Source organism: Molothrus aeneus, chromosome 25 (genome assembly GCF_037042795.1).
Source record: "Molothrus aeneus isolate 106 chromosome 25, BPBGC_Maene_1.0, whole genome shotgun sequence".
Lineage (NCBI taxonomy): Eukaryota > Metazoa > Chordata > Aves > Passeriformes > Icteridae > Molothrus > Molothrus aeneus.
Genome location: NC_089670.1, coordinates 3,954,936 through 3,969,064, shown reverse-complemented (window position 1 = coordinate 3,969,064; position 14,129 = coordinate 3,954,936). Strand labels below are relative to the sequence as shown.

The following is a 14,129-nucleotide window of genomic DNA, read 5'->3' as shown; positions in this document are numbered from 1 at the left end:
TTCTGATGTTGACATTCTTGTAGTGAACTTTCTCACACACTTCCTGTAAATAACTCATTGTTTTGCATTCCTTTATGGAGGAGGAGAAATTTGATGGACTGTTGGTTTGTCCAGTGTCATTGGAGAGGTGGCACTGTCACCCTCCAAATCCATTGTCACTCTTGGAAAACTATAAATGTTGGAGTCAGAAAATAAACTTCCCTTTTTTCTTCACCTTGAGAACAGCGGTGTGCGCTTGTGTTCTTTTGTGTCCTATAGCCACAGGTGACCTTGCCAATATTAACATCAAGTCCCAGGGCCTACAGCCATGAAAACAACCATTTTCAGGCTTCTAATAAGCTCACAAACAAACAAGCTGAAAGACCTGATCCACCAGCTTATTCAGCACTCACACAAACTTTGGGTTTCTTGTGGTCTTTATCCAAACTTGTGCATCAAACACTCAGGACATCCCAGCCATCAACATCTGCTCTCCAGGCATACATGTGATACCTCCCACACTCACCCAGCCTGCAGTGAGCCAGCCAGGCCACCCTGGAATGTGCCTGCACACCTGGCACAAGTGACCAGCAGTGCCAAGTCCCTTGGGGACAGGCAGGAGGGAGTGGGCATGGTGCTGGGGGATGGCAGCCCTGGCTCAGCTCACCTGGCAGCAGCTCTTTGGTCACCCAGAGAAACTCTGTTCATCACAAGCCATGTCCAACCAGTGCAAAATTGCAGCTCATTCTCTACAGAACATGCTGAGTGGGATGGGACACACAAGGATCATCCCTGCAGTGCTGGCCCCACACAGGACCCTCCCCAGGAGTGCCCAAGGACACTGTTCAAATGTGACAGCTGGAACTCTGTCACAGCCACTACAAAGCCACAGTCAGCCTCTCTCCAGGCTCTGACACACGCAGAAAACAGAACAACTTCTACAGCTGCAGCAGTGATCAGCACCAAGGGAATGCCCAGGGTGGCTTCAAAACAAGCAGGGACTTGACCAAGTAAAATATGCCAAGAAGTCTGACAGAACCATCAGCACTTCACTTCTCCAAGCTATTTGTTTTGGAAGCCTAAATACTTTCACCTGTGGTTTTGTTTGAACAAAAAAGGAACTCCAAGAATATTAAAAAATTTGAAGTACTACTAATATGTGAAGAGCAGAGAACAAACCTTCCTTAGCTTTGTCACCTAAACAAACAGTTCATCCTTACTTTGAAATATAAAAAGTAGATAGAAAGTATTGTGGTATGCAGAGTAATTATTTTCAATTACCAAATCTGCATATTCAACATGCATGTGAAAACTATTCTATTTCCACAATACAAACAGATCATTCACATGAAAGTAAAATAAGTCTGACTTCATTGTAATGGCTTTATTTTAGCTCCTATTCCTTCTGCTACTACTGCTACAGCAATGTAAGCATTTACCTCTACTACCACCACCATCAGAGACATGCAAACATTTACAAACAGTGAGATCTGAAGGACTCGGGATTTCTGCAAAGTCATTTACCAGAAGGTTCACCCAGAGCACTGCAGACACAGGCTGATCAACCAAAAATAACCCAGCATGGCAGCCAGGGAGCTGCTCCAGCTCGGCTGACAGACCAGGCACACACCCCCTGGTGCCAGCAGCTGAGAGGGAATGCCAGGGAAGAGGAGGAAAAGGACAAGAGAATGGAAACCACTCACTGGCACCATGCCAGCAGAGCTGGGATTTCTCTGGCCCCAAGATTTTCATGAGGAATATTAATTAACTGGAAACGTATTTTAGAGAACAAGACAGGCAGCTTTTTAAAAAAGCATTATATTCTCAATATTGTGTATATATAAATCACATCTGATACTTCCACAGAGGTGTGCATATAGACAGATTTTTTTAAATCACTAATGCAAGTCATAGAAGAGACAACACTTTTCACTTTAATGTAAACTAACAAAAGTGTTTCATCACAAAGGTGAGGCCAGAGAAACCCATTCTCCCAGCGTTAGAGACAATGTTCCCTCTACAAATCTGAATTACAGATGAGAGAAAAGAACAAAGAAAATCAAATTATCACAGTATTTTAGAATTAAAATATTTCTGCATACGCATGCTACTGTTTTTTTCTCTTATCAACACAGCAAAGTAATTTTTATTTTGTACATCAAAATCTCTTTAAAGAGTACTTAAATGGAAGCTCTTGCAAGAATACCATGTCTACAAATCATGGTAACTGGAAAAGAACTGTTTAATTACAAAATGATAGGGAATAAAGCCAGAAGAGTGAACAACATCACACGAATGGGCTTGAGCCCTAAATTCCAGTTTCATACCAGGCTGGAATTTAGACTTCAAACACAGCAACAATACTTAGAGAATACACATTACAAAGACAATATGACTGTGTTCTAAAAGCCATCCTCAGCAATGTTTAACCAGCAATTTTCACTTGATATGCACTGTGAGAAATACCAAATGTTCCAAGTGTCTGCCCTGGCTGTCCTAATTCTGAATTTTGCTGTGTGATGCTGGCAATAACAGCACCTTTATGAAGCCTTGAGCCATCCCACACCCTGAGATGGTGGGTGCCCCTTGCAGCACCCACAAAGGGCACGAGGGCAGAGCTGCCAACCCACAGAGAGCCCTGGCAGCCCCAGGAGCAGCCTGCCCACCCTCCCACCTGCAAGGAATCCACTGTCCCTGCTAATGGCATGTGGGCAGCTGCTGGAAAGGCAGGAATTAAAACACAGAATTTAGCCATTTTATAGCTGAATGCAAAAAAATGTTGTTTAAATCGTGTGGGGGAAAGGATTTAACAGGCAGTGATTTTCATAACCAGCCCGTGATTAAAGAGCTAAAGCAAAAACATTTAAGTGGAAAGGCTCTTGCAAAAATACAATTAAAGGCATAAAATGAAAGCCTTGAGATTGTTTGCTCTTAAGATGTTTGTGATGGGTATCTGCTTACTCTCCATTCTGAGCTGTACACACACTAAACAATGAGCTTGCTTGTAATAATTATCAGTACTTAATGGTATCTAAACTTCTTAATCCAATTTTACCCAAACAAATCCAATAATTACTCCATATGCTTTTTGATGATTACAATCTCGGGAATCCCAACTGCATAAAAAAGTGTTACGAGCAATTGTAGGTGGATTTTATTAATATAATGAATAGGATCAGTCTAACAGATTTCAATTACAACAATAGCTTTTAAGTACATTTCTATGACATAAGGAAAGAACATGCATAAAAGAAAGAAACTGGTTAAGCCACATAATACTGATTTATGGCAGCTTTTTCCTTTCATTCACCTCATTAACATTTCTCTGTATTTCAGAATCCCCCACTCCAGCTCTATAAAACTTGGATTTCTAAAGCTTTCGAGGACCAGACATTCCAGAAGAGAAACAGTTAAACCCAGAAATGCATTCTTGGCTGCTACTGTGACAGGATTTATTTACAGCTTCTATTAAACACAGCAGCTCCATTACAAAGTGCTGGATGTGAGGAGAATTTTTGATTATACAATGCCAATGCCTCACTGCGTTAAACATATCATGCCAGTGTATTATTTTTTTCCTTCAGCAATTCGTTCAGGTCATTGTTTGATGGGTTTATGAATTCATTACAGGAAACAGATGGATCCCATAATTCAGAGCTATTCTCCCAGCCAATCATTTGGGCAATTTTTTTCCTCATCTTGCTCCCCCCTCCAAATCAACCTTAATGAAGCCACTTCCTCCACGGCCAGTTCCCTGCACTCACACACACACTGCAGCACATCACTGCTGCTTTCACCTCCCTCCACACACTAAAGGCTTTCCAAATAAAGCTGAGCAGGAGCACAATCCCACAGACACCCCCTCCGAGGTCACACAGAGCACCAGGAACTCACCCAAGTCGGGGGAAGGCAGTCACCAAACACAGCATTAGAGTGGGCAAAACCACAAGTCCTCATTAGCAAGAATCCTATTTTTGTTTGCTCACAGAAGTCTGTTGCTGGAAAAATATTCTTGCCTTCCCCCCCCCCCCTCCAATCTACTTTCAAAGGCTGAATTTTCATTTAGCAAATTACCTCCTTTGTCTCCTAAGTGCTGGGATTTGCTATCCACAGTGACATCTGCTGGCAACAGCAAAAGTGCTCACAACTATTGCATAAAACCCACTTCTAATGTTTTTACACATAAAATGCCAAATTTTCTGCCATTCCCCCAAAATCATGAACTTTTGGGGAGAAAAAGACTGCAATATAATGCCAAGATAATCTCCAAACTTATAATAGCTTTAATAATGTAACCAGAAGCTGCTGTTTGACATCAAAGCCCACACCGAGTGATAAAAGTAACAATACATTAGTTATTGTGGCTTTAGAACTTTGTCACCATTTATTTAAAGAAATGCCTTGACCTTGGGCCAGTTCCTGATGATTTCATTTATCTAATACCCAGAACAAATGAAGTCTTTTCCTGGTTTAACTTCATTTCCCCCCTCAGAGCTGACCATGGTGCAGCTTCTTCTGCTTCCTCTTCCAGACATTTCCTCTCCACTTTCTTCTCTTGTCCTTTACAACATTTCCTTCCTTAGTCTTTCACCACCCCAGTTCAAAAATCTCATCTAAAATCCACTTCTCCTGACAGACTTCTGACTTCTACCAACTTGAACTTTCTACACAGAACTTGATTTTTTATTTTTTTTTTTTTTAATTTTTTTGGCCAGGCAATTGAAGTCAGAGTAGGAATCAACAGAAAGCTGCAACGTTCATGGAAAACTTCTAAATCAGTTATTAGAATTTCTCAACAATAGAAAGTCTTATGTTCTTAACAGCTGCCTTTATGCAAAGGTATGAAATAGAGAAGCATTGAGGACTTCATTCCCCACCTCCACTTTGACTCTAAAGCAATGTATCCACAAATCCAGCTGACCCCAGACACTCCTTTGTTCCTCCCATCCCTGAGACCCTGTCATTCACCTCAGTTCAAACAAGTTCTGTCTGTTTGCTCACATTTCCCACCCATGTCCCACCAGCCAAAGCTCACTCTATGTATCTTAACTATGTAATGGCTGCTGAAATGACATTCTTACTTGATATTGTCATAAGCAAAGTGGGGAAATGTGAGCAAAATGTGAAATTGGTTGAAATGTTCTCTGGGAGAATCAATGGCTTGCTGTCAAAACAGAAAATGTTTCAGAAGAGATTCCACGGGGACTTGATCCGAGCCTACGCTGTTCAATATTTCCTTAACAGCTGGATGATGGACTAGAGAACATCCTTATTAAATCTGCAAATGACACCAAGATGGGAGAAGGAAGATGGGGGTGGTCAGATTGCTGTGTGACAGGATCAGAGCTCAGCAGTGAGGAACTGGAGAGGAGATGTGACAAAACTGCTACAATTCAACAAGGAGAATCACGTCATTAGCAGGGGGAATTAAATGCAGAACAGCAAACAACTCACCCCACAGCAGTTCTGCAGAAAAAGAAGCAATGTTTTAGCAGATCATAAACCAAAGAGGAGGAAAAGATATTCAAGAAGATTGTAAAAATTCTAATTTGGAATTTTCCAATTGGATTGTAAAGATTCCAATTGGTGGAATGGGATAAACACCCAGCAGCCCATCTACTGGAGCCTGGCACCACAAAGCCTTCCCTGGCTGTACCCAGAGCTCTTCCAGATGGAGCTGGACCACCTGAAAAGGGCACAAAGAAAATGGGAATCTGGAAAAGGGAACTACCACAGCAGGCTGAGGTAAGGGAGTAGTCAGTCTACAATGCACTGGGTACACAAATTTTAAAAAATACAAAGAAAACTGAATAATTTGCTCCACCCCACAGTGAATAAAACAAGACGTGCTGGGTTTAAATGGCAGTCAGGGAGATTTGGACTTACATTTCCAACAATAAGGATGATTAAGGATTATCTGCAGACATGATACACATTTGGTGATCTTGTCTCAGGGCAAGAGGATGGAATAAATGACCTTTCAAGAACCTTTAGAGCACATTTTCTACCACTCTGCATGTAAAACAGAGCTCCAAATCCATCTTACTCAGTTCTCCCACTTCCCTCAGCCATGACAAAGAAATCCTTTTTCTCCCAGGTTGACAGTCACAGCACTCTCACCAGCTTCTGCTGGTTTTTAAATAAGTTTCAGATGTGGCCTTTCTTTACTAGCCCTATTTGCAGATCCTCTCCATTTTGTTCTTGGTTAATGTAAATTTGAAATGGTCTCAGTCCTGAGTGACATTTTATCCCTTCACCACCACAGTGAGCCCTCTGTGTAAGGCCAGCACAGCCCACCCTGAGGCAGAACTTCTGTGCAGCAAAGGGTCAGAGCCCAACTCTGTTCACAAACTGAACTTTTTTCTTAAGAGCTGGACAAGTTCCTAATAAAAACATAGATTCTTGAGTACTTCAGAGCTCAGACACAGGATTTTGTTTCCCTTTCTGGAACAGCATCTACATTTTTTCTTTCAGATCTGTCAGCAGAGATGGTGACAAATACATCTTTTGACAGAAAGATACAAAACCTGTTTTGGGTGACTCAACATGTATTTTTAAGGTTTTTTTCAATCCTATTCTACATTATTCAGGTTGGTGTCACATGCAGCAATCTTGTAAAGAATACTTATACTTTTAACAGTTTTAATATTTGCCTCACTGCTTTCCTCCACGTTAACACTGATTATAATTTTAATTTTAAATTCACAATTAATTAGCTGTGCCATTAAAAATGGTACAGCTAATTAGGTTGATAGGTTGTCATCAACAATAGATTGATAATCCAAAGTAAATATGATGCTCTCCCACTGCAAGCCAAACTCTCTCATGTTTATTGAAAGCTCTGAGTGCACACACATGGGGTTTGCCATCAGCTAATTGATGAGCACAAATTGGACTGTACACACCAGGCCTCAAACTCAGCAGCCCAAGCTAGGAAGCAGGACTGTGGTTAAACAGTTAAATTCACAGAGCAGCATTCCTGCAGGACGTGAACTGATAACAGATGGTAACTTTCAAGAATTAACAATTCATTTGTTTCCTTTCAAGCGAGAGTTCTCCAATACCAGCATTAATCATGGACATCTCTGCACACAGACCTGCCCAAATGCTACCCCCTGAAAAGCAACAGATAAATAAATAAATGAATTCAGCTAACTAAAAGCTGCTCTCTGTCCTGAAGCCTCTGACACCTCAGCACAGGAGTATTTCCTTTACCACATCATCACACTTGGAATTCAGACTCCTGCAAACCCAACTCCCACCTCCAGAGAACTTGGCTATTCTAAAGGAAAATAATGAAGCTATTAGAAGTTTTTAATCACCCATATTAATAACATCAAGAAACAACAGCATTAACAACTGTCTGAAAAGGACAGGAGGGAGATAAGAGTCATTGCTGAGAGGAATTAACTGATGCAGGAAATTACTACTGTAAAATTTAAGTGAGAGGGCAGCTCAGAATTAAGAGAAGGATTCTCAGCAAGTGGTTAGAAATGCTGGCAGAATATTTTCAGGTTTTATAACACTTTCCTATAGACTGGTCAGAGCTCCTCACAGAGAATTCACATCTTGTATTCCTTCCCAGAGTATTTAGGAACATCTAAACTCCAACAACTAATTGTATAAGGACCCACTAGGGAAAAATATAAGTTCTATCCCACCAACAGGACATGAGAGCATCCCAAACACAATCCCAAACACAATTCCAACAATTCAGGAACACAGCAAAGGATGGCAGGAGCCAGCCATGGGCATGTGCTCCCCCTTCACTCCAAAGCCTCCTCAGTGTTGCTCCAGGCAAGGTACTCCCAGCAGGAACTACACAATAAAAGAGTCAGAGAAGACAGGAAACAGTTTAAAGTTAAATTACACAAAACCAACACTATCATCACTGCAAGTGCCAGTAGGAAAATTCAAGCATATAATAATAGATTAAATAACTTCATACAGAGTCACCTAAGAAGTCTGGGCAGACCCAGGAAGTGAATCCTTCAATTTTAAACTGACTGTGTGCATTTAATCTCATTAGACAATGTTTTACACAGTTTTCATGTGCAAGAGAGTTTTTTAAAAACAAATTTACAAATGGCACAGCCATCACACCAGATGTGTTCTTCCTCCTTTCCACAGAGCACTTCCAGGCACAGACTAAGGAGTAAATATTATTTATTTACTCCAGAAACCAAAATGTTAAAACTATGCACACAAACAGATAAATATGCAAATTCCCAGTAAATCATACATTTCTAAGAAATCAAAAATGAGGATAGCCTCAGTATCCACTGATTTACTGGATACAAGAGCCTGAAACTTCCTTCACCTTGAACAGTGATGGATCTACACGTCCAGCCCACTCTTCAGCTAGGGCTTGAAGAGTGAATCTGAGTGAAAATGCTTCCTGTTCCATACAGATGTGGTTGGGTACTGTTAAGATACCCCATAGCCCATATCCCCATCATTTCTGCTGGGGTTGCTCTACAGAGACCACTCAGCACTGGCACACAGTGCACAGATTCTCAGATACAGATTCCCTCTTGGAATGTGTGCTGTACCCACAGTCTGTCCGTGCTGGGTGGATGCTCCTGGAGTTTCAGGGTGTCCCAGGGCACAGCCAGTGCTGCCATCCCACCCAGGACAACAGGGAATACTAAACACTCATGCTACAGCAGGTACAACACCTCTTTTTCCACTTTAACATCGGAGCTGGAAAGAAGGTAAGGACTCCCAGGGTATTTTCTGGAATGCCTGGAAATTGCCAGTGTGTAGATCAATATCCTAATTTGGATATTTATGGATCAATATACTAATTTGGATAGAGAGATCAATGAGTGCAGGACACCTCTGAGCTGCCAGGTGTGCCTGTATGATTTTGTGTACCCCAAATTCAGTGTCCAGGGAGCCTCAGGCCTGGGGAGGGTGGACACACCCTGAGCCCAACAGCCCAGCCACATCTCATCACTACACACAGGCACATTTTTCTCCTGGAAAGCAGAAATACAGCTCCTCCAGGTATTTCATTTCTGGTTTGGGGGAGCAGGCTGCAGTGATATTTAATTCCTTTCTGGCATGCCCATGGAAGCAGGCTGTGACTGCCTGCAGGTGACAGGGCTGCTGCTCACATGGGAAGTGCAATGTTGGCTGACACTGCCTGTGCTGCTGGAACCATGCACTGGGCACACATGTCACACTGACTAAAGGCTGTGCCAACACAAAGCCTCAGCCCTCCTGTCATGGGCATTTATGGTACCAAATGAATATTTTATGTGTGACACTAAAATGGCAACAATTCTGTGAGCAACCAGTAACAGGCCTCTGCAATTTTGGCATAACCTTTCCAGTTCATATTCTATCTCAAAAAAAGACTTATTCTGTTTATACTACAGCTCAAAAGATAGTGTAGAGTTATCTGAGCTATCATTTTAAATCAGTCAGCAGGAAAAACTGAAGCAGAGCCAACAGAGTGTCCAGCATGGACCAGCTTCCCCCACTCGTGGGCAGTGTGGATTTATTCCAAGTTTCAGTAGCATCACCCTGAGAAATTGTTCATGGAGCCAAGTCAATGAAAGGTAAACCTAAAATATTTTGGCCTTAAATGTTAAAGTCTTGTGTCCCTACTAGGATAACTGAATATGTGTTTGTTTATATTTCACAGAATTATTTTGAAAATCATTGCTTTGAGCAAGTAGGTCTTTAACATACAGAACCCATAGGGATGTCATTATCACTTTAGGGGACTGTAATAATAAAATTTCACAGATTTTGCATCATAAAAATCTGTTTGGGGTTCTACATCCTTCTCTGGATGCAGTTCCTAGCATTTGAAAGACACAAAAATGTCATTCTCGCCTTCAGAAAGGAACAGCTGAGAAGAACTGGAAGCCCAAAATGAAGAGTGATCCCTTATTCAGTTGAACCAAATTAAATTAAAGTCATGCTCTAGAGATAAAACAAACAAATGAGTGTTTAAATCTGTACACAGATCTGCAGTGGGGGGAAGGAAGAAAAACCAGTGAACTTAAAAATTATATTTCATTTTTTTTAATACTTCCTTTTAAACCTAAACATGACATTTCATATGCAATAGTGTTTTTCTGAATGAGCTTCTCAATGCTGGTCTCTTTCCTGGAAGGTTTTTGTTTGGAACTCTGAGCTCATCTACCTGACAGTCAGAACCAAACTCTTCATTTCTGATTCAACACTGAATCTGAAGTAAACTCTTCATTAATTCATTTATAGCTGAACAGATTCTTTAAGTTTCCAGTGCCATTGTGCATTAATGCCACATATGAAAACCAGGATTTCAATTATTCAGAAACATGAAGAAAGCACTTCCAGCAGTTTACACACCTTCTCCTACTCAGGTTCCTCAGGAAAATTTCTTAGAGAAAAGCAGACTGAAAGCTGATGGGGGCTCAGCAATCATCTCCCTGCAGGTAGGGTGGAACCAAAGAAAACTCCAAGTGAGTTCATTTGCTGAGCACATCCTGCAGGACAGCCCAGCCCCTCCGTGAGCAGCGCCCAGGGAAGCTCTTCCTGAGATTCCAGCACCACATGGAGCAGGGAGAACAAGGCCAGAGCAGCCATCCCATGTTTCCAGCAGGGTTGTTGTCCCAGTGACAGCCCTGTGTCACCATGGCAACTTTCACCAAGAAGTCACAATGCACCCAAACGAACTCCGAGCTAAATTAACTTATTGCATGTCACCAGTGAGAAATGACTGTTCAGAGGTAATTTTCTGTACTAATATGTAATAGAGTTAACTCTCTAAATTGAATTAAATTAATTAAATGCCACTCCCAGTAAATCAGATTCTATTACATGAATGTTAAAAGAAATTAAAGATGTTTTAATAAAGATTACTAATAATAACTTAATATTATTACTTCATTTTAATTCAAAAATTCTGCTCAGTTTATTTTAGACACATGTCTTCTCCTCACTAGGAAGGAATACCTAATTACTCCACATGCATTACACACAGTTATTACACAGAAATGGGCTTAGACTTAGCTAAAAGAGGTAACACCAGCACATTAAGAAGAAATACAACTTGTTTTAATGAGTGACATCCTAAGATTCTTCCTCCCCACTCACACTTTGGGTAAGCTCCACACTTTCAATGAGTGTGTGCAGTTTCCAAAGGATTTCATTTCTGCTTTTTGCAGAAAAAAAAAATGAAAATGTCTTGCAGTAAAACCAATAGCAAACAAAGAGGAAAACACCATGTCTGCCTAGGCAGGGTACAAAAATAACAGCCCTTTAATGGCTTTGCAGATCTAGCCAACAATGCATTATTAAGTTTGTTTTTTAAAGTAGATTTTTGCACTTTGGAGGACAGACAGCTGGGAGGCAAATCTATAATGCTCCCAATTTCTCATGTAAATAAAGAGTGAAAATTGCAGGTGATGGTGTTTGTGCTGTCCCACCACCCTGACTTGAACTCCTAACACACCAAGACACTTGGGGCAAAACCAGGGGCTATTTAACAATAACCACTCAGAATTATGAACCACATGATTCAGTTTTATCCATTATTGGGGTTTCAGGAAGAAGCTGTGCCTGTGCTGAGAATGCAGCTGGTGACAGCAGAGGGAGCACACGGAGCTGTCACATCTGCCACTGGCCACAGGGTGACAATGACATCAGCCCCACCACCAGCTCAGCTCAACACCCAGGAGAGGCAGCACTGCCACTAAAAGAATAAATATGCTAAATAAGGATTAAAACATTCCCTGAATCTCCAGCAAATGTGAGTTAAGGCTGTGACATCCCTGTGGGGTGGAACAAGATGAGCTTCAACATCCCACCTGCACTCCAGCTACCAGTAAAATGGGATTATGGATTGAAGTGTTCAGTGTTACTATGCATCTAAGTTACTATCCACAGATTTTAAGTTAGAATTATATAATTTTTTTTTAAAGTCTTAGTAGCTATAATAAGGTACCAAATCACAAAGTCTTCTACAGATCTTTTCTGGGAAGGAATAGCTGAACAACTGAGGAGGCTGAAGACAACCTTCCACCTGATTTCCCAGAGTGATCACTGGACAAGATTAGAGATAACTATACAACAAAGAAAAAAAAATTAAATTATTGCTCTTGGAAATTGGCAGGAAGATACAGAAGCTGTAGCAAGACATGAATTATGATGGAGCCTATGTCAGAAAGGTGGCACTGAACACATTTTCTTCCTGTTTCACTCTGAAGCCTTTCTCCTGTTTTGAAAGGAAATGCAAGGTGCTCACATGTACAGCAGGACAGGACAGCCTGACACCCCCAGCACCTGCAGGAAGGGTTCTCATGGTTTGTCAATCAAGCCTAAACAACTGCAGTGGGAAATTAAAGCAAGGAATATATTGAAATGTATACTTCAGGGAACTACCTGCAGGGGGAAAATGGGTAGTGATTAAACAGGAGCAATGGAGATTGAAAAAGAAACTGCACATTATCAAATTGAGGTCTTTATGGGATAAGGTATCTGAAACTTGGGAGTTTTTCATGAGTTTAGGGACAGAAAAGTGAAAGAGAATAATTAGCATTGCCCTGAACAGCCTGGATTACAGAGCTATGCAATGGGGTGAAAGGCACAGAAAATAAATCAGCCTTAGCTTTTACTTGTGAACAGCAGCAGGTTACTGCCCTCAGATTAACTCAGGGGCTTCTTAATAACTCCCCAATGACAGTGTGCTGGTTTTGGCTGGGACAGAGTTCATTTTCTTACAGGAGCTGCTGTGGGGCTGTGGTTTGGATGTGTGCTGATAACCCAGGGTGTTTTTGTTACTGCTGAGTGGTGCTCACAGAGAGCCAAGGCCTGCTCTGCTCCTCAGCCCTGCAGGAGGCTGGGGGGACACAGCCAGGACAGCTGACCCCAGCTGAGCTGAGGGAATACTCCACAGCAGATGGTGCCATGATCACCACACAAAGCTGGGGGAGGAGGAGGAAGATGAGGAGGATGTTTGGGTGGTGGTGTTTGTCTTCCCCAGGCCCTGCTCCCTGCCTGCCATGGCAGAGGGGAATCAACTCCTGCTTTGCTTTGCCTGTGTGACTTTTGCTCTACTTATTCAACTGTTTTCATCTCAACCCACGAGTTTTCTCACTTTTACTCCTCCAATTCTCTCCACATCCTGCCCAGAGGAGTGAGCCCCAGCTCCTGCCTGGGGTTAAACCACGACATACAGATACTGCATTTTAAAAAAATAATTCTCCACTAACTGGAAGGACTTTCAGAACAAAACCATAAATTATTATAGTTTGAAAAACAGCATGGAAATGGTAGCACCAGGGAAAACTTGATGGCCTGTTCAGTTAAAAAAGGAGACACAAAAAGGTGTATGCGGTGGAGGGGAAGATCAGCCAACAAAGAAGGGGCTTAAGTTATAGCAAAGACACACTGAATATGAAGATGCCTTTCCAAGAATAATCAAAACATCTTTCAGGAACATCTGTTGGGCCTGTCTGAGAGAGGGGAGAGGGTTAAGACCATCCCTTTTTGCTCATCTAAAGGGATATATCTAGTGCTGTGATAGTAAGACCTCAAGGTGGCATTTGAATTTTTAACAGAGTTGAAGAATCATCAATTCTCTCAATTAGTAGCTCATGTGCTTCAAAACAGAAGTTCAGGAGAGCCTGTCTGGCCACCTAAAGGTGAAAAAAAAATCTGGCTTATGAAAAAAAGAGTTTATTTTAGACACATGTCTTCTCCTCACTAGGAAGGAATACCTAATTACTCCACACACATTACACACAGTTATTACACAGAAATGGGCTTAGTAACAGTAGCCAAATGAGAAATTCTGCCTAAAATGTTAAGAGCATCCTGGTAACAGGAGGACAGGTCTTCAGGAGACTATGCTAAAACAGAGAACAACTTCTGTTAACATGGCAAGGTCAGCAGGAGCCTGAGTCACACCAAGTTCAGCTGTTCCCATGGGGCAGGTGACAATAACAGTGGCTGCCACGCCCAGGGCAGGATTCAGTGCTGCTGTTAAACACAGCTCCCACAAGAAGCTGAGCATGAGCCACTGCTGCCACCCCAGAGGGGCAGGATGCCTGCAGGGAAAATCACCTCCTCTCTGGATGCTAATGCACTCTGCACTGCCTGAACCAGTTCAGGAATAACCTGAAGGATCAGGTGCACCATGCACACCTGAG

At 41.8% G+C, this 14,129-nt stretch overlaps 1 protein-coding gene across 11 annotated transcripts in view; it reads right to left on the bottom strand.

Moving 5' to 3' along the window:
• The window catches only part of TNRC6C (trinucleotide repeat containing adaptor 6C), a 106,730-nt gene that overhangs the window by 60,990 nt on the left and 31,611 nt on the right, over positions 1 to 14,129 (bottom strand). The gene's annotated exons all lie outside the window — the stretch shown is intronic.